We start from the raw sequence: 25,636 nt of genomic DNA, 5'->3' as shown, positions 1-25,636 counted from the left end.
AGCAGGGCATAAAAATTGGGAAGCAGCTATGGATGAAGAGATGGCTGCCTTGGATGCAAACCACACTTGGGATTTGATGCCTTTGCCTCATGATAAGAAGGCTATTGGCTGCAAGTGGGTTTACAAAGTAAAGCACAATGCTGATGGGTCTGTTAGCAGGTACAAGGCAAGATTGGTTGCCAAAGGTTTTGCGCAGACATATGGAATTGACTATGAGGAAACTTTCAGCCCAGTTGCAAGGATGGCAACCGTGAGAGCAGTAATTGCTATGGCTGCTGCAAAGGGATGGTCTTTGCATCAGATGGATGTGAAAAATGCCTTCTTGCATGGTGATTTTCAGGAAGAGGTTTATATGATGCAGCCAGAAGGTTATGAGGATAATTTACACCCCGATTTTGTATGCAGGTTGCGCAAAGCCTTGTATGGCTTAAAACAGGCGCTGAGGGCATGGTCAGACAAGATAGGGCAATATCTTGTCACTATTGGATTTCAGATTTCCAATTCAGATTTTTCACTTTATGTGAAAAGGACAAACAGAGGGATTGTGCTTATAGTCATCTATGTTGATGACTTGATTATTACAGGTGATAGTGATGCAGACATTAATGAAGTGAAGCTGCTGTTGAAGCAGAAATTTGAGATGAAGGATTTGGGAGAGCTGCATTACTTCTTGGGCATTGAGGTTATTAGATCCCCAAGTGGGATATGGCTGTTGCAAAGGCAATACGGTTTGGACATGCTGTCCAAATATGGGATGACAGGCTGTAAGCCTATCTCTGTTCCATTGGAGCAGAATGTGAAGCTCCATGCAGAGACAGGTGAGCTTCTTGAAGATATTACTATGTACAGGTGCATAGTAGGTAGCTTGATTTACATGACTATAACCAGACCAGATTTGAGCTATGCTGTGGGGCTGGTGAGTCAGTTTATGCAGGCACCGAGGAAGCCACATTTGGATGTGGCTAGGCGCATACTGCGGTATGTGAAGTCCACATTGCATTATGGACTGTTTTATGAAGCTGGGTGTGCATTACAGGTACATGGATACACAGATGCTGATTGGGCTGGTAGTGTCTCAGACAGGAGATCTACTAGTGGTTTTATGTTTTCCCTTGGGAGTGGTGCCATCAGTTGGAGCAGCAAGAAGCAGCCAACAGTTGCCTTGTCGAGCACAGAGGCTGAGTACAGGGGTGCAGCAATGGCTGCATGTGAGGTAGCTTGGTTACGGAAGCTACTTGCAGATATGGGACAGTCAATTCATGCAGCAGTTGTCATTCATTGTGACAACATTAGCAGCATCATGCTTGCTAATAACCCAGTTTATCATGCTAGAACAAAGCACATTGAGGTGCATTATCACTTTGTGAGAGAGAAGGTTCTAGCTGGTGAGATTGATCTTGTCTATGTCAGCACTGAGGAGCAGGTGGCTGATATTTTTACAAAGGCATTGGGTACCGAGAAGCTTCGCAGATTTAGGAGCTTGCTTGGTGTACGTGAGATGGATTTGAGCTTGAGGGGGAGTGTTGAGATATCAAGCTCTACCCCCGATACATCTCCTGGATGACTATCATTTATGTCACCGCCTATGTTAGTTGTACTCGTGGTGTAGTTAGACTACCACGTATGTTTTTGGTTTGGGTTCACATATGAACCATGTATTCTAGGGTTTGACATATAGGGTATTTCCCTCTTCTATTGGATTGTTGTTGTGTGCAAAAGTGAAGAAAGGCTTCACCCTCCAACCTTGTGTCCTCTCTCTTTTGTGTGTTGTGAAGAAAGCTGAACTTGAGTCTCCTATCTCTCTCCCTTATTCTTTACAGTCGGTGACATAAATGCACAACGGTCACCCTGGCATATCGGGAGTGGAGCTCGATGTTGGAAAACTGAAAGGAAAGCAAAGAGTGGACACAAACTCAGAATACTTGCATTACTTGGTTGTAGAATGAAGAAGAGTGAGGTCCTTAAGTAGGCACCTCATACATGCTCACTGACATCACTGATGACTTCAGAGCTCCACAATCATCTCCTTAATCTGCTCCTAGATTCTCTCAATCATCCTATGTGGCTCTCCACCACCTAACTGTGCTTGTGGGCACCTAACTGTGCCTCTAGCACTCACACATAGAAACATAAGGTGTGCTTGAGGCATACACCTTGAGATATCCCAACAAACCCCCCCTCAAGGAAATGCCTCAGGCTATGTCAAGGATACATCTGGTCTCATAGTTTCTCATGCCATCTCATGGTGGTCAAGGATAAATCTATGGCTAGGTTCTCATGCTAGCAAGGGTTCCCTTGGGTGTAAGGTAAACAAAAGGGATACAAAAAGACCTTCCAATGGTTATCTCCCCTGCATGTACATGTACACAATGTCTGCAGGAGGTACCATGGAGCAAAACATACACATGGCCTACATCATAAGGTGACCAGAGGTGTTTACAAAACACACAAAACACAATAGTTTATTTCATTCATTTTGGAGGACTATCCAGGCTGAGTACCTTGACATAAAAAGAGAGATCTGGAGCATACATAGAGATGTTTTAAAATGCATAATCTTCATGGGATGCCTCATCTTGTGGAGGCTCAACTGTAAGTAGATTTGCATTTTCTTTCTTTGCTTTGGCTCTGCAAAACTTCTCATTATGGTTGTTCTTGCCACAGTGCTTGCATGGATTAATTTTGAAGCAGTCCTTTGAAAGGTGATTTGTCTTTCCACAGTGATTGCAAGGAGTATACTTGCCCTTCTAGACTTTTATAGCATAAGCAGTGTCATTGCCTTTCCTAAGCTCCATATGCCTTTCTTCTTCTTGGAGAGCAGAGATAATACCTTCAAGATTAGGATTAGGAAGATTTTTCAAAGTGGTAACTATGTGATCATAATCTTCAGGCATGCTCTTAAGTAACACTGCCATAGCATCATCTGGAGAAATAGGAGAGTTGATAGAAGCTAATTGAGTCATAAGACTCCGCATATAGTTGACATGAGCTGCTAAAGTAGTACCACTAGTCATCTTCAATTCAAAGAAAGAGATTTAAAGTGATAGTTTAGAGATGTGAGAGCTTGCACCAAAAATCATGTCTAGCTTCTGCCAAGCTTCTGAAGGAGACTCCAAGTCAGAGATATGGTGTATATAATCATCACCTAGAGCAAGAGCAATTATACCATATGCTTTTTCTTCTCTATCTGGATCCCTTGCTGGTCGTGTCGGTGTTGAGGATTCTCCAGCATTGGAGGCTGTAGAAGAAGCGGTAGGAGTAGGTTTGACAAGTCCCCATAAGTTCTCCCTCATCAATGCAAATTTCACCTTCATCTGCCATGTATGGAAGCCCTTTCCATTGAACTTTTCTAGATTCAATAGGGTAGCCATGAGAGGGTCTAACCCAGATATTGGGCAGTGTCTATCTCTCTTACAAGGCAAAAATAACTGAAAGAATTCCAAAATATGAGCACTTGATGTAGCAAAGACTAGTGACCAAATTTCAAACAGTGATGCTTCTTCTTACATGCTTCACAGAGGTGGCTTAAAATGAGAACTTTCCAATCAAAACTAGGTCTAGTAATTCAAAACAAAACTGAATCCACACTTGTACTGAAGTTATTGAAAGCTTCAAAAAACCAGAAATGCTAGAGTAGCATTTTATGTAGCATCATCTTCAAAAACTTGTCCAAAACTGTCAAAACTAAAAAGCTGAAATTGGAGGGCTTGTAGCTCACTCTTCAAAGCAAGGAAAAGAGGGCTTTCTGAAGAAAAATAAAGCTCATATACCAGAGAAGGTCCAGCACAGAGGTTGGACGAAATGGTGTGCACTTTTGCCCGGGAGAGTTGCTATAAGCTGAAACTGAGTTTTGACGATTTCTCCCTCGTTACTGAACCAAATGACCTGAAAAATGGCTCAAAATCTTTGTCTTGAGGTCACCCATCTACTCCTGAGAGGGCTTAGGCAATGGTGGAGCAGGTAGGGAGTATTGAGCAATAGAAGAAATTCGCTGTTTGGAGAATGGCAGCCACCACAGACGTTTTTTCTTCAATTGCTTGCAGGTGGAAGTTTGCCCATACTAGAGGAGTTTCCAGCTCAAAGGGTTTGGGCAATGGTCGTTTGTAGGTGGAGAACCAAGCTCTCAAAGATTTTGGGAAGAAAGAGGAAAATGGAGAAGCAGAAGATGAAGAAGAAGATGATGATGTGGCAGAAATGGGCTCAAGGGGGATCAAAGGGCTCTGATACCATGTTGGAAAACTGAAAGGAAAGCAAAGAGTGGACACAAACTCAGAATACTTGCATTACTTGGTTGTAGAATGAAGAAGAGTGAGGTCCTTAAGTAGGCACCTCATACATGCTCACTGACATCACTGATGACTTCAGAGCTCCACAATCATCTCCTTAATCTGCTCCTAGATTCTCTCAATCATCCTATGTGGCTCTCCACCACCTAACTGTGCCTCTAGCACTCACACATAGAAACATAAGGTGTGCCTGAGGCATACACCTTGAGATATCCCAACACTGAATATCTCAACAAAGGGTTCAAGTAGAGAAGTAGAAGTGGACTTCTTCTTCTTTCCCAGCCTGGCAGCCATGTTTTCCAAGGGACTGTCATCACCCATGTCCACCTCCAATTGCTTCTCAAGCTTTCTCAAGTCATTCAATACCTCACGCCATATGGTAATAACGAATATGCTAGTAATTGATATGCTAATTAGCACATATGCTAATAACATATATACTAGTAACTGATATGCTAATTAGCAGATATGCTAACAAAATAACTGATATGCTAACCGAATAGCTGATATGCTAACTAGTACATTTACCAATAATAGATGTGCTATTAACAATATGCTAATATCACAAATCTACTAATAACATACATGATAAAAATATATATGATAATTAGTACATATGCTAATTATTAGCACATATGCTAATAATAGATATGCCATAAGTGCTAATTAAAAGCCACGTATGCTAACACTATGTGCTAACATAAGTTGTGCTAACAATATGTTCCACGTATGCCAACAATATTTGCTAATGGATATAGTTCCATGTATGCTAACATACATATATGCTAACATAAGTTGTGCTAATAGCAATGTGGTTCCCTGTATGATAACAGATAGATGTTCTAACACATGTTATGCTAATGTATATGGTACCACGTATGCTAACAATATGTCCTAATGGTGGATATGGTTCCACGTATGCTAACAGATAGATGTGCTAGCAATATGTGCTAATAGCATACCTACTAACAACACACTTTCACTAACTGACATGCTAACATATATTTTGATAGATATGTGACAGATATGCTAACAAGCGAGGTAATATCACATCTGTGCTCAAAACATAGGTATGTTGAATTTGACCTCTATTAGCAAACTTGAGACATTCAACCTTACACCATGCTTCTTACCAAATAGATCCTCGTCAACAATGGTTGTTGCAGATTGCATACCAACATGAGTTTTTTTGGTATCATTGTCCACAAATATCCCAACCATGGTCTTCACAGCATCATCAATTATGTAGGTGCCACTGGAAGCCTTGCATGATGAGACAATGGAGCAAGTTGTGGCAAAGCACAGAACATGGTAGCTATGTTTGCATGGCAAGCTTACCAATATCATGGTGTTGTCATGCTTAGGGGCCCATCCCACAACCTATGCACCACCTTGCAACATTGATTTACTGCACGTTGGGGATGAGGAGGGGCAAGTACAAACTTTGCATGCCCCTTGCATGTAGCATCTGCAAAGCCAGAGCATGCTGGCCTCCCAACTCTGACAAATGCTATGAGTGCAAGTCAACTACTGCCTGCAAACATGATACAACAGGGACCAAGTCTTAGAATTATTGAATGAATATATATAAATGCAACTCAAGATGGGACTAGTGATAGTTAAAGTTAGATGCACATGCCTGGGCATCAAACAAGTCATTCTTAGCATGTTCGATGTCCAAGTGCGCCAGGGTCTTAGAGAGATGTTCAATTGTCAATTGCAACTCAAAAATCCTCTTTGTATCTAAAGAGTCTGGCTGCAAGGAGCACAATTCAATCTCTACTTCCTCCTCCTCTCTAAGTTGTTTCACAATTGTACTTACACTTTCCCAACTCCTCTTCCTAACCATTGCATCTGTTAATGAAGTGTTTGCCCTCTCCAATTCCTATGCAACAGTTTTAAGTTCAGCATCCAAGTGATCAATCAGAGAAATTATTTTTTCCTCTGCGTGTGGGTGGAAAACAACCATATGACCTCTGTTTCTCTTGCCATGCCCTGTAAACTGTCTCCTTGATATGGGGGTTTCTTCAAGACACCCCTTCTCATCTGTTCCACGGCGGATATCATCCTGAAAGTAGTATTCCTCATCATCATGGATTGCAAAACTTCCTTCATTATTTCTCTTCCACTTAATGGTATGGCTCTCAAAATAGCCACTTTTCTTTAATTCCTCAATGTGCGGCTCTGTAAAAACTGCCCATGCAAAATTAATTGAACTGTCCTGCTCGATCGTAACCGGGCTAAAATGTTGTGTAGGCCCTTGTAAAGGTGACTATGACCTTCATATTAGTAGGGCATTGTTTTTGGTACACCTTATTGTGGAAAAGAAGAAAATCCCTATATGCTTTAGGATGAACACTGCTGCACTTAATTCTATACACGGACTGATCTCTGGGAGTTTTAAACACGCCCAACCACTCCCTCTTGGACATATCACCCTCCTTTCAGGTTTTTGGATCCATCCCCATCAAACTAAGTCCATACTTGTGTGAAAAGTGTCCTTCGTAAGGCACAACCTCCTTTACTTTGGATACTCTAGTTTGGGAGATTTCCATCGCCTTGAACACAGAATAAATGATGTGGAGACGAGACAGAGAGAAAAAACAAACCTCTAAGTATAGAAAAAGGATGAACCAATAGTAGAAGAGGCTTGTATGTTGACTCTCCTCCTCTTTGGAGGGGTTCTGTCTTCTGCTTCTTGTCCTCTCTTGCGCCTCCTTCCTCTTTCTATTTGGTAGTCTTCTTCAAAGCTGGAGCTGGAGTTGGAGCTGGAGGTGGCTCTGGCTTCTCTCGCAGTAGTAGGTTTCTCTTTTCTCTTGTTAGTCTTCTTCAAAGCTAGAGCTAGAGGTTATCTCAAACTTGTTCTCTCTTGTGCTTCCTTCCCTCCTTGAAATTGTGGAGCCCATGCTAACCAGTCCTTCCCTTCCCAGCCATGATGATCAGGTTGTGCAAGCATGTCACCCATTACATAATTTGCACTTTCTGAGCTACTCACTAAGGCTCCCAATTGTCATTCAACTTTACTTGGATTCAGTTAAGGCCATGCCTTGTTATGATTATTCACATACTCTTAAACAATATTTTATAAAATAAAAATATCAAAGGAATATGAATCATTCTCAAATGTGTGATTTCAACTAATGCTATCCTGTCAATGCTAAAAAGCACAAAAATTGTAGTGGGTTAACATGCTTCCACCCATAGAGTCTTTTCTTAAGGGACTCATGATCTCCCATGCGTTCTTGTACTGCTATGCATAGGCTTAGTATCACAATTGTAGTGGGAACATTGCTTCAAAAACGAACACCAATTGAAAGGCATAAATCCTATACTGACCTTTAGTGTGGTTCGATATGCCCATTAGGCTACATTAAGATTTTCTGCCCGGTCAGGTCTTTTTGGTTCCACTATCTTGGTGAGGACAATACATAGTCCTTTGTTAGTGGACTCAGCTTATCCATTGCGTTGGGGATAGAGGGTGTGCTTTTTCTATGGATAACCACAAAGCCAAACAAAAGTTTCTTGATCACCTCATTGACAAAAATGTGTGACTCTATCTGACAAATTTCAATAAGGCATCCAAACCATATAATCATATTTTTATACAAGAATTTTGATGTGCTTTTGGCATCAGTTTTTCTTACTGCTTTAGTATGGGTCTCATGATTCCTCCATTTTTGAAATGGTGGTTGTGCCACAACTATTATTAGGTGGTTGAAGTTTTTATATTGTGGCATTAATTGCAAGTTTTGACATACATCACATCTTTTCACATAGTTGTAAGCATCTGCCCTAAGGGTTGGACACCAATTGATATCCTACCAAGAGGGCTTTCATTGATGTTTGTTCCCTTGAAAAATTTCCTCTTGCCATGCATTCATGGACTTCTCTGAGCCTTCTCTTATGATTGGCATGATTTTATGAGGCATAACACATCTTCTCAAGATCTAATGGTTTCCCATCTGGTATAGCGAGCCTATAGTTAGTTGATACGGGGAAGATTTTTGAATTAATTTTCTTACCTTCAGTGGTCTTAAGGGCATAGTATTCTTGTCATTAAATACCCAATGATGTCTATACACCAATTAGGCAGAACACAAGGTAGCATCTGGAGGTCATGTTCTATTCCTTCTATCTCTTCTATTGTCATCAATCTTTACATGTGATCTGCAATATAGTGCAGAGCTCCTTTCCATACCACTATCTTGAAATTGAATTCTTGGAGTAGTAGAAGCCACCTGGTGATCTGACTAGTGGTACTTGGTTAACTTACAAGATACAATAGGGCTTGATGATCATTGTAAAATACAAAGTCAATGGCCAATAAATAATATTGAAATTTCTTCACACTATAGACCATTGCTAGACTTCTCTTTTAGTGGTGATACCATTGACCTCCGCATTATTCAATTGCTTGCTTGCAAAATACATTGGGTAGTCTTCGGTGTATTTGCCAGGTTGACATAAGACACTCCCTACTGCATATTTGGAACCATTAGTATGCACATGGAATTCAATGTCCCAATTTGGAGCCATTAATTTATGAGATGTGTGTGGGGGTTAAAGGTCACTGTGCCTTTACCCCAATTATGTACAATACTCAAACACATATATAAATGAATGAAAAAGAAGATTAGGGTGGTTCTGCACCCACCAAAAATTTGTGTGGCTCTTTGTCTCTCTCTCTCCCTCTTCCGTTCTTGCTTCCATTGAGAGCACTCTCAACTGGTATCAGAGCCCGAGTGTGATCTAGCTGAGTATGCGTGAATGCTTGAAGCTCAACAGCTCTGTGGGAGGAAGGAGAAACTCTGTGGGAAACTTTGTGGGTGACTTTACTTACATCTGAGTGTGTAGAGACCTTGGAGAAACCTTTGGAAAAGTCACTTTGGTTTGCGAAGTGGTTTTGAGAGCTTGTTAAGTGTTTTCAAAGAAAAAGTCGTTTTTTGAGCTTTTCCTTGTTTCGTTCGATGACAAAGACTTCGTATTAACTTGTAGAGGCAACTATTGCTTGCTTTTGGTGTCCATTTTACTTCAGGAGCTTGGAAACACCTTCATTCTTGAATCTGGGATCATTTCATTGGATTTCTGACTCACTATGTCAGTTTCTGTGTTTTTCTACCCGGGTGTTGGAACTCAAGTTTGGAGCAACCATTTGCAAATCTGTCAGTTCCGGTGGACTCAGGAGGTCCTAAAACTTCTATGTTATTCATCATTCACACTCCAATGGAGTTTACAAATAGCTTTGTTTCCAAAAACGTTTTTTAGTCCGTGTGTTGGACCTAGTGATTGAGACTACGGTTTCTAAAATCGTCTGTCCCATTGCATTCTGGACGCCCAAAAACCCCTACCTGTCAATTCTTATGCGATTCGGTGGAGGATTTTCAAAGTTATAGATCTTTGTGTATTCGATTTCGTCTCTCTATTATGCATTTTTCATTCTAAGGTTTTGAAACCTTAGATTTATGCCACATGGCAGTGGATAAGTGTTGACTCCCATTTCTTACTCATTGGTTGGGATTTTGGAGTTCCGATAGATGAGAGATATTTGCAGATTTTCTTGCTGAGTCCGATTATGCAATGGCACCCATGTTTTGAGGCATCTCAGGTTCTATTTTCAGTAGCGGTCATTACCATGGGACTATGATTTCTTGAGCATACCTTATGCAGATCACTCTGGTTGCAGTTTGAGCAGTGTGCACTCATTTGTGGTGTGCATTGGGTTGCAGTGGATGATTTGTAGGCCCTTTCGATGCATTGCGGTCCTTATTAGATGCGCTGATAGGCCCAAATTGCCTTGTGGGATGCTATTTTTATGGACGCTTTGCACATGGATGCTATTTTATGCTGAGGGACAGCTTTGACACATTGCAGGTGATGCACTGATAGTGCTATGCTCTCTTGGATGAGATATTATTAATGCATATGTCAGTGGACGGTGTTTATGCTTGAGTCATATGGCACTTATTGGCATTTTGGATTGCCACTATAGTTGGCATTTTCTTTTGGGCCAGATTTGCTCATATGGATGCATAGTATATGCACATGAGTCAGATGCTTTGAGACATGAGTTTTGGTGATTTTTCATTCTATTGTGGCATACACATTTGGGTGCTCTTGGTATTTGGTGTGATTCTCTCTTGTAGGCACTAGCACTTAGGATTTTTGCTTCATTTGCATCATGGCATCCTCTTCCATGTCTGAAAAGGAGTTTTTTAGCATTAAAAATTTTAATGGGACAAACTTCTCTTTGTGGAAAGAACAAATAAGGGATGTGTTTATTCAAAAGAAGCAGATTGAACCCTTGGCAGGGATTGAAGCTAAGCCTGCAAATATGTCTGAGGATGATTGGAATGAGTTGGATGCATTAACAAAATCTACTATTAGACTTCATCTTGCAGAGTTAGTTTATTTCACAGTAGTAAATGAGCAGACTACAGAAGATTTGTGGAAGAAACTGTGTGCCACTTATGAAAAGAAGACCGCCTCTAATAAAGTTTACCTCATGAAGAGGTTGTTTGAGCTGCAGATGAAGGAAGGGGTCTCCGTTTCTTCTCACTTGAATGAATTCAATATTATTTTCAGCCAGCTTTAGGCTCAGAAGATGAATTTTGATGCGGAGACTAAGGCAATATTTCTCTTATGTTCATTGCCATCCTCATGGGATACCTTCCGTATAGCTGTCAGTAACTTTGCACCTAGTGGAGTACTGAAATTTGATGATGTTGTGGGTAGCTTGTTGGCCGAGGAGATTAGATGGAAGTCTATGGATAGCAACAAGTAGGATGCAGCCTTAAATGTGCAAAGGGGTAGATCACAGTTTAGGGGGATGTCCCAAGAAAGAGGGAAGTCTCGTAGCAAATCGAGAGCAAATCCAATGCACAGAACATTGAGTGTTACCACTGTGGCAAGAAGGGCCATATGAAAAAGGATTGCTACAAGCTAAATAGAGAGCAAAAGGATAAGAAAAAGAATGCAAATTTGGGTGCAAATCAAAAGGAAGAGAGTCCAAGGGAGGACAAAGGAAAAGTGAAGATCAAGGAAATCAATGCAGTCACACATGATAGTGACAATGACGTTCTCTTCATGTCTAGTTTATCTGCAGAGTTGCTTACCACTTCAGATGATGCATATTCCCAGGATTGGATTTTGGATTCTAGTGCTTCATTCCATGTTACTCCCCATAGGGAATGGTTCTCCACTTATGATAGTGGAAAGACAGGTTGTGTGCATCTTGGAAATGACTATGCATGTGACATAGTGAGAGTAGGTGACATAAAGTTTTCTTTTGCAAATTGGTCTGCATTTATTTTGAAACATGTGAGACATGTGCCTAAGTTGACCAAGAGTCTTATTTCAGTGGGTCAGCTAGATGATGCTGGTTTTCACACCACTTTTGGCTTTTAGAGTTGGAAAATTCAGAAGGGCTCTATGCTTTTGGCCAGGGGTGCCAAGTGTGGGACTTTGTATCCCTTACATGTATCAGGGGTATTTGATCATGTTGTTGCAATAACCGAGTAGCCAAGCACTTCTTTGTGGCATTGCAGGTTGGGGCACATGAGCCAGAATGGAATGAAACTCTTATGCCATTTGGGTTATGTACCGCATTTGAGTTTCTCTGATTTTGAAATTTGTGAGCACTGTCTCTATGGGAAGCAGACTAAATCAGCCCATAAAAGAAGGGGAAAGAAAGAGTTTGAAAAGCTTGATTTGGTGCATTCAGATGTATGTGGTCCCATGCCTACATGGTCATTAGGCAGGGCTGAATACTATGTGACATTCATTGATGATGCAACTAGGAAAGTGTGGGCTTATGCTATAGCTCGTAAGAGTGATGTGTTCCAGGTATTTCAGAAATGGATGGCCTTGGTTGAGAATCAGTCAGGTAGAATGTTTAAATGCCTACGGACTGACAATGGTGGAGAGTATCTTGAGAGTATCTCTCTCATGACTTTTAGCATTTTTGTGATACACATGGGATTAAGAGGGAGCTCACATCCCCTCGTACTCCAGAGCAAAATCCAGTTGCAAAAAAGATGAACCGTACCATTCGAGAAAGGTTGCAATGCATTCTTTCCAATGCAAGTCTTTCTGGTGGTTTTTGGGCTGAGGCAATGAAGACTGCAATGCATGTGATCAATAGATCACCTAGTAAGAGTTTGGATGGTGGTATTCCTGAAGAGACATGGAGTGGCAAGAAGCCCTCTTACTCTCATTTGCGTATATTTGGGTGTGATGCATATGCACATGTGCCAAAAGAGCTTCGAAAGAAGCTAGATCCTAAGTCTAGGAAATGCATCTTTCTGGGTTATGGTGAAAGTGGAGAGATGGGCTATCGTCTCTAGGATCCAGAAGCAAAGAAGATCATACACAACAAGGATGCACTCTTCAATGAGAAGAAGATGCATAAGGCACCTATGAGGGATGTGGAAATGAAGAGAATCACTTTCCAAGATGTGAATCCACTTGCATATGTTGATAGATAGCAAGTTGTCCATGCGCCAAATGTGCAAGAAATGGTACCACCAAGTACTCCCATAGGTATACAATCAAGGGTAGATGATGGATCATCTATTGGTGGAAATGATGAGCCAAATGTGGCTGATATGCAGGTCAGACAGCAAGCTGAAATGCCCTTGAGAAGATCATCTAGAGTGTCTAGACCACCTGATAGGTTTGTTCCAGGGGTAGACTGTGATGCTTACTGATTGCGGGGAGCCTTCTTACTACAGAGTGGCTATGATGCGTGAGGATCAACACAAGTGGGTGTATGCTATGCAATCAGAGATGAGTTCACTTATGAAGAATAAGACTTGGGACTTGGTTTCTTTGCCACATGGAAAGAAAGCATTGCCATGTAAATGGGTATACAAAATGAAGGCCACAGGTGATGATGTGCCTAGGTACAAGGCCCATTTGGTCGCTAAAGGGTTCAAGCAAGAGAAGGGTGTGGACTTTGATGAGATATTCTTTTCGGTTGTGAAGATGACCACACTTAGATGCATGCTTGGACTAGTGGCATCAGAGGATATCGAGCTTATGCAGATGGATGTCAAGACAACTTTCTTGCATGGGGATTTGCATGAGGAAATTTACATGGTGCAGTGGGAAGGCTTTGAAGAAAAGGGCAAAGAGCATTTAGTTTGCAAGCTGAAGAAGAGTCTCTATGGTCTTAAGCAAGTGCCTAGAGAATGGTATCAGAAGTTTGATGCTTTCATTCGGTCCCAGGGTTTTAGAAGGAGTGAAATTGATCATTGCCTCTACACTAAGAGGGCTAAGGATAATAGCCTGATAATCTTGGCACTATATGTGGATGATATGCTTTTGACTAGCAAGAATACTTATGAGCTAGATGCATTAAAGCCCAAGTTGCATGAGGCCTTTGATATGAAGGATTTGGGACTTGCAGGTCGTATTCTTGGTATGCGCATCACGCATGATCGGAGTAGGAATGTCCTTTGGCTTTCACAAAAAGAGTATGTTACAAAAGTATTGCAGCGTTTTAATATGGAGGGGGGGAAGGCAGTGAGTACTCCATTGCCTCCATATGTGAAACTGAGTCATACAGATAGTCCCAAATCAGATGAGGAGAGGGCCATGATGGCCAAGGTTCCTTATGCATCAGTAGTTGGGAGTCTTATGTATGCTATGATAGCTACTAGACCAGACATTGCATTTGCAGTGGGAGTTGTTAGCTAGTATATGGCTAATTAAAGAAAGAGGCATTGGGAGGCAGTTAAGTGCATCATGAGGTACATGAAGGCTACCAAGGAGATGTGCATCTGCTTTGGTAGAGGAGACATGCGTGTACTTGGGTACACAGATTCAAACCATGCAAGGCATGTGGATAGTAGGAGATCCACTTCTAGTTATGTGTTCACCTTTGCAGGTGGTGCAGTGTCATGGATGTCTTGTGCATAGAAGTGCATTGCTTTGTCCACCATAGAGGCTGAGTATGTTGTAGCCACAGAGGGTTTCAAGGAGGCTATATGGCTTGATCAACTAGTGGGAGATTTGGGGATTCATATAGGTGTACCGACATTGCATAATGATTCCATGAGTGCTATTCAGCTAGCACGAAATCCGGTCTTTCATGCAAAGACCAAACACATCGAGGTCAGGTACCATTTCATCAGGGAGGTACTTGAGGACAAGCGCATAGAGCTTGTCAAGGTTCATACAGATGATAACCTTGTAGATATGCTGATGAAGAGTCTACTTAGTCAGCAATTTGAGTATTGTCGTGTATTGATGGGCATTGGATAGTATGCTCACTGGTTGTTCTCCCTTAAAGGCACATTGTCCTTTAAGTGGGAGGTTGTGGGGGTTAAAGGTCACTGTGCCTTTACCCCAATTATGTACAATACTCAAACACTATATAAATGAATGAAAAAGAAGATTAGGGTGGTTCTGCACCCACCAAAAACTTGTGTGGCTCTTTGTCTCTCTCTCTCCCTCTTCTGTTCTTGCTTCCGTTGAGAGGACTCTCAATGTGATCAATCTCCACTTGAGGGTTTTGAATGCTTGTTTGCATTCTTCTGTCTCGATGAAATTAACTAACAACATAAGGTAGAAGAAAAAGGCTAGGGCATTCCACTTCAATTTCAAAGGAGCAAGTCGATCTTGCACTTATTTTTGTAAGTTCTCTCTTTTCCTACTCTTTTAGTGGTGCTATGTCTATAATGACTTCATTTAATTTTTAACATTGAGTTGAAGATTCAACTCCATGTCCAACATTGAGTTCAAACTTCAACTTGATATTAAACGTCAAGTTAAAGCTTCAATGTGATGTCAAACATCAAGTTTAAATCTAAAATTGATGCCCAATAGAACATCCACTAAACTTGTAGAAACAAGTCCATTCTTGAACTTGCCAACTTGTATCATCCTTAAAGGAGCTCGTATCCCTAGGACAAATAGGAAAATTACCGCCTCTCCTTGCACTAGAGATGAGTCTTTCTTGGTCAACTTTGGGCAATGACTAGATCGAGCCCATAATATTGTACAAAGTGGAAGGTTGTCAATTGAGAAGCTTTCGAATTCTTACAAAGGCGATGGTGAAGAATTCGTGTAGGAGGAGTATGATTATGTGGAAACTCTGGTTGATCTAGTTTATCAAGTTGAGAATCCTGGATGTGTTCTTAGACTCGTAGAGAGCTGCAAACATATCCCATGCTTCTTTCGATGTCTTGACTGTGTTGAGCTGTCCTAGCATGACATCTTGCACATTTTTCTTGATCAAATGATAGGCATACTTGTCTTTCTTATCCCATTCTTCTTGAGCTTGGGCAATGGCAGGATCTGCTACTGGTGCGAAAACTGTTTGTGTAGCTGTAGATGCCATTGTAGATCCCATTGCTAGTGCTATGACAACAGATGGAGTAGAGCTACTGGTGGCTAGATTGTCCAATGGTCTAGGTGTAGACCCATCGACATACTCCCATGACAAAATATGAAGAGGGGAGAGGAGAAGAGTGGAGATGAGGAGAGAGGGCACAGCTAGAGAGCACACCACAAATGACTAACTGTACACTAGATTTAGTTGAAAAAATAGAATATATACAAACCCTTTTAGGGTTAGGGTTAGGGGATCTAACCCTTTCCTTTATAGCACTCTATAAGGTTAGTGCTATGCACATATGATCACGTGTGGTGCTATGCACACATGATCACATGATGTTGAGCGTGAACTCTCAACACCTTCCCTAAAGATCAACATCATGAAGTAGGCCTTCCCTCAAGATGATGATTCTGGGGAATCGAAGAAGGACTGAGCATTATAGTCCATCACACCCCTTTAATGGGAATGTCCTTCCTCTGCATCAAACCAAGAGCTAGTCGGTGTTTCTCGAATAGATCTTTACCGAGTGGTTTGGTAAAGATGTCTGCAACATTCTCTTTGCTATCACAATGCTGTAGTGTGATGTCACCAAGTAACACTCTTTCTCTGATGAAGTGCTCTCTAACATCAATGTGCTTTGTCCTAGAGTGATATACTGGATTTTTGGCCAATGCTTGAGCCGATTGATTATCACAGTATATTATTGTTGGCTTGGACTCATCAAAGTAATCTATTTTTGACAATAGTTTTTTTGAGCCATATAGCCTCACATGCACTTGTAGTGAGTGCCCTATATTCTGCTTTAGTTGAAGACAAAGAAACAATTGATTGTTTGTTTGACAACCATGATATAGCACCTTGACCAAGGAAAAATGCATATCCCTGTGTCGATCTCCTAGTCTCATGATCTCCGACATAGTCACTGTCACAGTATCCATGCAACCGTGGATGACTTCCTCTGTATTCTATCCCAAACTATCTTGTACCTCTGATGTATCTCGAGACTCTTTTGGCTGCATTCCAGTGAGACTGTTTTGGATTTGCCATAAACTGTGCTAGTGAGCTTACTGCATAACAAATATCTGGCCGTGTGATTGTCAGATATATAAGAGATCCAATGAGTTGCCTGTAGTATCTATCATTGACTGTAGGCTTTTGTCTGCCATATGAAACTTCTTCAGGAGACTATCAACATACTTGAGCTGACTCATGAATGTGCTATCTGAATCTCTCCAAAACTCAATTCCAAGACAATAGTGCATAAGTCCAAGATCTTTCATGTTGAACTCTGTAGATAAGTCTTGTTTCAATTTTTTGATGAAGCTATCCTTGCTTCCTGTTACAATCAGATCATCTATGTACAAAAGTGCAATAGTAATGTCTTCCCCTTGAACTTTGTAGTAGAGAGTATGATCTGCATTGGAGTTCATGTATCCCAGATCAGCAAAATACTTGTCAATTTTGCTGTACCAACTTCTGGGGACTTGCTTTAAGCTGTAGAGACTTTTCTTGAGATGGCAAACCTTTTTCTCTGTTCCTAGTTCAACATAACGTGCTGATGTTGCATGTAGACTTCCTCGTCTAGATAACCATTGAGAAATGCATTCTTGACATCGAGATGATACACATTCCATTTACTGAGTGTCGCTAGTGATATCAATAACCGTATGGAATCCATCTTTGCTACTGGAGCATAAGTCTCATCATAATCTTGACCATATTGATGTGCAAATCCTTTTGCAACTAATCTGGCTTTGTATCTTTGAATACTGCCATCTGGATTGTACTTCACTTTGTATACCCATTTGTTGGCTATGGCCTTCTTTCCTGGTGGAAGGTCGCATAATTCCCAAGTGTTATTTTTATACAAAGCATCCATTTCTTCATTCATAGTAGTTTGCCATTCTAGCTTGTCTACTACGTCTTCAAAGTACACTGGCTTTTCTGTAGCCATGATGGTAGTCATAAGAGCATAGTTGGCAGTTTCCACCTGAATCACTTTGCCTTTCTAAGCATATGTCAATCTGGCTGGAGGTCTGCTTTCCCTAGTAGACCGTCTGAGCCAGTGTGGCTCTGCTTGGGGTGTTGCTGGCAATTCTTGCTCTTCTTCATCAACCTATTCTATAGATGACTATGAAGTCGATGCGTCTATCTCCTGTGTAGGTGAGGTTTTCCATTCTGATTCCTCATCAAAGATTACATCTTGGGAGATAATTACTTTGCGGTTGATGGGATCATACAATTTGTATGCTTTGCTTTCTTCACTGTAGCCAACCATGATGCATTTGCGTGACTTCGCATCCAATTTCCTACGATGATCATCATGTATGTGGGCATATGCTATGCAACCAAATATGTGGAGATGCCCAATGCGTGGCTTGTGTCCAGTAAATGCTTCATAAGGAGTCATACCCTGTATCGGTTCAGTAGGAAGCCGATTAAGCAAGTAGTTTGCTGTAGCTATTGCTTCTGCCCAATACTGATTTGGAAGATGCTTTTCACTAAGCATTGCTCTAGCACTATCTGCTAGAGTCCCATTCTTCCTTTCAGATCTTGCATTCTGCTGAGGAGTATCTCCACATGTGAATTGTCTTCGAATGCCATGATTTTTGCAAAAGTTCATGAATGCTGAAGACATGTATTCACCTCCTCTATCTAATCTCATGACCTTGATCTTTCTACTTGTCTAGTTTTCTACCATGGCTTTGAATTCTTGAAATCTGGAAAACACTTCAGATTTCTATTTAAAAAAGTAGACCCAACAATATCTACTGTAGTCGTCAATGAAGGTCAAGTAGTAAAGTGAACCATTGATGTTGCGGGTCTGGGCATAACCCCATACATCTGTATGAATCAAATCAAGAATACCTCATGCACGAGAGGTACTTCTGACAAAGCTGGTTCGCTTTTGTTTGCTGAAGCAGCATGCTTCACAAGCTTTTCCAAGAAACTGTAGCTTTGGAATTCCAATTGCCATATTCTGATTCCTCAGATCTAACAAGTACTTGAAGTTGACATGACCATATCTCTTGTGCCATTTTGCAGATAGTGGCATCTGTTGCATTTGAGCTGACATGGCATGCTTATCTGGTACTGTAGCTAGCATCCTGTATAAGTGTCCTTCCTTGACACCTTTTGCTACTAGCTGACCTCTTTTGAATTTGTATCTGATAGTGCATTCATCACCGTCGAAGATGAATTTGTAGTTGTGTTCCATCATTTGAGCTTTGGAACATAGAGCACATCTTTGACTAATCCTTTTGTCCCAGTGAAATTGTTCATATTCATAATACCTATCCCTTGAACCGGATTCGGTGTATTGTCTGTTGTGTAGATGACATTCTTTTGACCTTCTAATGGATTCATTTCTATGAACCATTCCTGATGATTTGTCATATGAGATGATGCACCGCTATCGATGTACCAAGGATCCTGTTCCACTTGGTTGACTTGATAGCTGAAATCCTCTTTGGGATTGAAATCAGTGTCTAGGTGCATTGTATCAATCTGGTGCCATTCCTCACTTGCAAGAAACATATTTCCATGTTCATTTGCAAAATGATTGTGACTAGAATGTCCACCATGATGATATCCTCTTCCTTGGGAATTCCCTCGGATTGACCGGCTTGGTCGTACTGCTTCTTGCAGCAATCTCTTTCATAGTGTCCAAACTTGTGACAATAATTGCACTGAATGTTTGACACATTGGTGGATGCATTCCCCCGTCCTTGAAATCTTCCTCGGTTGGAATGATTTCCTCTTTGCTGATTTTGATGTTGCTAAGGATACTGCTGCTACTGATGTTGATTTTGACTTTGATTTTGTTCATGATGACCACTTTTCTGGTATGATTTACCTCTATTTCTACCTTTGCCTCTGCTTCTGTCTGAAGCTGTGAATGCCTAATCATTAGAATGACCTTTACGTGCTTGAATGGCTTGAGTCCTGAGTTCTTTACCAAGTAGAACTAACTGAAGTTCTTCCAGTGTTGGAATTTGCTATTGGATGGCAATACTGTGGACTAGATTCTCATATCCTTCTCCTAGTCCATTCAGGATTACTTGAACCATTTCTGTAGGGTCCATAGTCTCTCTTGCTGCTGCAAGTTGATTGTTGTAGTCTTTAATGCGAAGTACATAAGCATGACCGGTTTCACTGCTGTTGCGGAAACTTTGGTTGATCTGGTTTCTCAGGGTGAGAATCTTGGATGTGTTCTTGGACTCGTAGAGAGCTGCGAACATATCCCATGCTTCTTTTGATGTCTTGACTGTGTTGAGCTGTCCTAGCATGACATCTTGCACATTGTGCTTGATCAGGTGATAGGCATACTTGTCTTTCTTATCCCATTCTGCTTGAGCTCGGGCAATGGCAGGATCTACTACTGGTGCAGAAACTATTTGTGTAGATGTAGATCCCGATGTAGATCCCATTGCTGGTGCTATGACAACAGATGAAGTAGAGCTACTAGTGGCTGGATCTGCCAATGGTCTAGGTGTAGACCCATCGACATACTCCCATTTGTCCAGAAGCACAAGAATGGTCTCCATTCGGTATTTCCATGTACTGTAATTGGAATTTTCTAACTTAGCAGATGCCTCCAGATTGAGGTTGCTAGTCGACATGGTGCAAAAAATTACTCAAAAAGTGTTCTGAAAATCTCTATATGAATCAACTACAAATACACTGAAGATACCAAGTGAAATCTCTATACTGTCGGTGAAGATAGAACTGCAGTATATAAAATCTGATCTATGTTACAAGGCTTGTGGCAATGATGCCGGGAATAGCCAAGAGGCTTTACAAGGCTGAGATGATGTGCATGATGCCGTGAGATAGCCAAATAGTCTTTACAATGGTGGCATGTGTGTGTGCAATCAAATGCTATCTGCCCACTGAATCAATCTACAATGCCTCTGAACTCTGAAATCTGCTCACTGAACTGATGAACGTAAGGTTTCAGGTAATGTAATGATGTGAAATCGGATGTGAGCGTATGGACTGACTCCGAGTAGGTACTATAGTCGGGAATTTCCAGCTTAGATTGGCAACTTGGGGAAATTCAAAGCGTCCCCTCTATGGCGATCTAGTCTACTCTAATCTAGATCTAAACCAACCATCGATCGATGAAAGAACAGCAAATAATTCCTTTTCTTTTGTTCTTTTTAAGTGCTGGGTCAGATGCATCGATGTAGAGGCAAATGTGCGTGAAGGAAATGGTTTTGTTGGCGAGGCTCGAATGTGAGTGTAACTTGCACCAAAATTGTGCATGATGTGATGAGCGCGTAGAGCAGGAAAAAACAAGCGACTTTCCTTTTTGGAGCACCCTCGAATTCTTACTGGATCAAGAGATATGACTTGATCTAGGTGGAGGGGCAAAAGGAGTGCAAATGGTGCTCAATGATGATGTATCATTGTGTGTCACATGCAGTGATGATGTGGCACTGTGCCTAGCAAGAGGTGTGCCAATGAAGCTCTATGCTAAGGTGGCAAGAGTGTGCACATGCAGTGTGTGCACAGTCTGTCTGGCAAGGGACTGTGCCTACAGGGGTCAGTGCTGAGGTGGCACAGATGATGTCAGCAAGGTGACATGGCAATGCTGATGTGGCATTGATGATGTGGCACTGATGATGTGGTATAAGTGATGTGGCTGATGATGTGTCATTGATGATGTGGCACTAATGACATGTCCCTGATGATGTGGCACAGGTGACGTGGTTGATAATGTGTCACTAATGATGTGGCAAGATGATGTGGCACAAATGACGTGTTTGTGCTCACGTGGTAGTTGGTGGTGACATGGCAGAATGACGTAGCACTGATGATGTGGTAGCTGAGCTGGCAGGGTGCTAACGTGGTGAGATGAGCTTATGTGGCAATCATGCCACATGTCAAAAAATTATTAGGTTTATCTACCACGTGGCAGATAGGATGACATGGCAAACTGATGACATGGTAGTTGTGGTTAAGGCTATCTGCCATGTGTCGCTATGTCACTTCACGAAATCTTTTGAAGATTCTGATGGAATCTAGGAAGATTTCATCTTCGTATCCATCGAGGCCGTCGTTGGAGATCGTGCGTGAGCTGACGGTTGTTTGGTCATGATTGGAGAAGTCGACGATAAGTGCTTTGTTTGAAGATAGGAGGCCCGTGGAGTCGCTTCAAAGGTGCTGGCTGTTGAAGGAGCGTCGGATGCCGAGAGCCCTGAGAGGAGCTTTGGAGGTCACGCATTCGGTGGAGTCGTCCCGGGCTCACCTCATGCAGGTTTGTAGAGCGGTGCGTTGGAGTTCCATTGTCTCCAATTCTAGCCTTAGGTGAAGGTCGTTGCAGCCTTGCAGACTAGTGTGAACTTGGAGCTCCTTCCCTCGGTTGGAGGAGCCTTCGGTAGGCTGGCTGGAGCAGCTATGGCTCTACTGGCGAGCAACCCGTTGGCTATGTGGCAGAGTTACATCAGGGAAGGCACGTCGCTATGGAGCTGCCTGCAATATTGCAGCAGTTGTAGATGGAGCTGTAGGCTCGCATACGCAGATCTTCCACGGCCCATAGTTCTTGATCGTGGCCGTGGATGACTACCAACTCGTTTCTATTGTGTGAACCAGCAACGATGCTAGCATTGGCCTCCATTGGCATCTCATTGCGGCTTGTAAACTTTAGTCTCCTTGAGCCATGGAGCTCCTGTTGATCTGTGAAGCTATCCACTATCTATGGTGGGCGTTGCTCATAGATGATGGAGCCGAGGTCGTTTGAGTAGATGGAGGCAGATTTCGTTAAGCCTACATATGAAGCATGCTTTACTTTGACTTGTGAGGAGTAGATAGGAGTCCTACCTAGATTTAACAAAGTCTCAGAATGTAGTTGCTAGATTGTGAAGCTTGGGCCTTCACTTCAGCAACTCGTTAGAGAGATTTCCACGAGCAGCTCCCTCAAGTTGAAATGGATTCTCTCAAAACCTCTCATGGAGCAAAATCTCTCTCTTCCTCTCAAGCAAGAAGAAGACACTCACTTTCTTTCTCACAAAACCTTTGAAGACCTCTCAATCAATAGAAGTCTCTCTCTCTCACATGGACGGAACTTTCTCACAATAAAGCAAAAGTGACAAAATATGAAGAGGGGAGAGGAGAAGAGTGGAGATGAGGAGAGAGGGCACAGCTAGAGAGCACACCACAAATGACTAACTGTACACTAGAATTAGTTGAAAAAATAGAATATATACAAACCCTTTTAGGGTTAGGGTTAGGGGAGCTAACCCTTTCCTTTATAGCACTCTATAAGGTTAGTGCTATGCACATATGATCACGTAATGGTGCTATGCACACATGATCACATGATGTTGAGCGTGAACTCTCAACACCTTCCCTCAAGATCAACATCATGAAGTAGGCCTTCCCTCAAGATGATGATTCTGGGGAATCGAAGAAGGACTGAGCATTACATTCCATCACACCCCTTTAATGGGAATGTCCTTCCTCTGCATCAAACCAAGAGCTAGTCGGTGTTTCTCGAATAGCTCTTTACCGAGTGGTTTGGTAAAGATGTCTGCAACATTTTCTTTGCTATCACAATGCTGCAGTGTGATGTCACCAAGTAACACTCTTTCTCTGATGAAGTGCTCTCTGACATCAATGTGCTTTGTCCTGGAGTGATATACTGGATTTTTGGCCAATGCTTGAGCCGATTGATTATCACAGTATATTGTTGTTGGCTTTGACTCATCAAAGTAATCTGTTTCTGACAATAGTCTTCTGAGCCATATAGCCTCACATGCACCTGTAGTGAGTGCTCTATATTCTGCTTCAGTCGAAGACAAAGAAACAGTTGGCTGTTTGTTTGACAACCATGATATAGCACCTTGACTAAGGAAAAATGCATATCCCTGTGTCGATCTCCTGGTCTCATGATCTCCAGCATAGTCACTATCACAGTATCCATGCAACCGTGGATGACTTCCTCTGTATTCTATCCCAAATTGTCTTGTACCTCTGATGTATCTCAAGACTCTTTTGGCTGCATTCCAGTGAGACTGTTTTGGATTTGCCATAAACTGTGCTAGTGAGCTTACTGCATAACAAATATCTGGCCGTGTGATTGTCAGATATATAAGAGATCCAATGAGTTGCCTATAGTATCTGTCATTGACTGTAGGCTTTTCTGAATCTTTAGTAAGTTTCAAACTCTGTTCCATGGGAGTGGCTGCAATCTTGCAATCTGCCATATGAAACTTCTTCAGGAGACTGTCAACATATTTGAGCTGACTCATAAATGTGCTATCTGAATCTCTCCAGAACTCAATTCCAAGACAATAGTGCATAAGTCCAAGATCTTTCATGTCGAACTCTGCAGATAAGTCTTGTTTTAGCTTTCTGATGAAGCTATCCTTGCTTCCTGTCACAATCAGATCATCTACGTACAAAAGTGCAATAGTAATATCCTCCCCTTGAACGTTGTAGTAGAGAGTATGATCTGCATTGGACTTCATGTATCCCAAATCAGCAAAATACTTGTCAATTCTGCTGTACCAACTTCTGGGTGCTTGCTTTAAGCCGTAGAGACTTTTCTTGAGATGGCAAACCTGGTTCTCTTTTCCTGGTTCAACATAACCGGCTGGTTGTTGCATGTAGACATCCTCGTCTAGATAACCATTGAGAAATGCATTCTTGACATCGAGCTGATACACATTCCATTTACTGAGTGTCGCTAGTGATATCAAGAACCGTATGGAATCCATCTTTGCTACTGGAGCATAAGTCTCATCATAATCTTGACTATATTGTTGTGCAAATCCTTTTGCAACTAATCTGGCTTTGTATCTCTGAATACTGCCATCTGGATTGTACTTCACTTTGTATACCCATTTGTTGGCTATGGCCTTCTTTCCTGGTGGAAGGTCGCATAATTCCCAAGTGTTATTTTTATACAAAGCATCCATTTCCTCATTCATTGCAGTTTGCCATTCGGGCTTATCTACTGCGTCTTCGAAGTACACTGGCTCTTCTGTAGCCATGATGGTAGTCATAAGAGCATAGTTGGTGGTTTCCACCTGAATTGCTTTGCCTTTCTGAGCATATGTCAATCTGGCTGGTGGTCTGCTTTCCCTAGTAGACCGTCTGAGCTGCTGTGACGCTGATTGGGGTGTTGCTGGCAATTCTTGCTCTTCTTCATCAACCTGTTCTGTAGATGACTGTGAAGTCGATGCTTCTATCTCCTGTGTAGGTGAGGTTTTCCATTCTGATTCCTCATCGAAGATTACATCTCTGGAGATAATGACTTTGCGGTTGATGGGATCATACAATTTGTATGCTTTACTCTCGTCACTGTAGCCAACCATGATGCATTTGCGTGACTTCGCATCCAATTTCCTGCGATGATCATCATGTATGTGGGCATATGCTATGCAACCAAATATGCGGAGATGCCCAATGCGTGGCTTGTGTCCAGTGAATGCTTCATAAGGAGTCATTCCTTGTATCGGTTCGGTAGGAAGCCGATTAAGCAAGTAGTTAGCTGTAGCTATTGCTTCTGCCCAATACTGATTCGGAAGATGCTTTTCACTAAGCATTGCTCTAGCACTGTCTGCTAAAGTCCCATTCTTCCTTTCAGCTATTGCATTTTGCTGAGGAGTATCTGCACATGTGAATTGTCTTCGAATGCCGTGAGTTTTGCAAAAGTTCATGAAGGTTGAAGACATGTATTCACCTCCTCTGTCTGATCTCATGACCTTGATCTTTCTGCCTGTTTGGTTCTCTACCATGGCCTTAAATTCTTGAAATCTGGCAAACACTTCAGATTTCTCTTTCAGAAAGTAGACCCAACAATATCTGCTGTAGTCGTCGATGAAGGTCAAGTAATAAAGTGAACCATTGATGCTGCGGGTCTGGGCATAACCCCATACATCTGTATGAATTAAATCAAGAATACCTCGTGCACGAGAGGTACTTCTGACAAAGTTGGTTCGCTTTTGTTTGCCGAAGCAGCATGCTTCACAAACCTTTCCAAGAAACTGTAGCTTCGGAATCC

This window comes from Dipteris shenzhenensis, chromosome 16 (assembly GCF_047967505.1).
Source record: "Dipteris shenzhenensis isolate YYH24624 ecotype China chromosome 16, Dip_SZ_1.0, whole genome shotgun sequence".
Lineage (NCBI taxonomy): Eukaryota > Viridiplantae > Streptophyta > Polypodiopsida > Gleicheniales > Dipteridaceae > Dipteris > Dipteris shenzhenensis.
The sequence above is the reverse complement of the archived record's forward strand: the minus strand, read 5'-3'. Positions refer to the sequence as shown.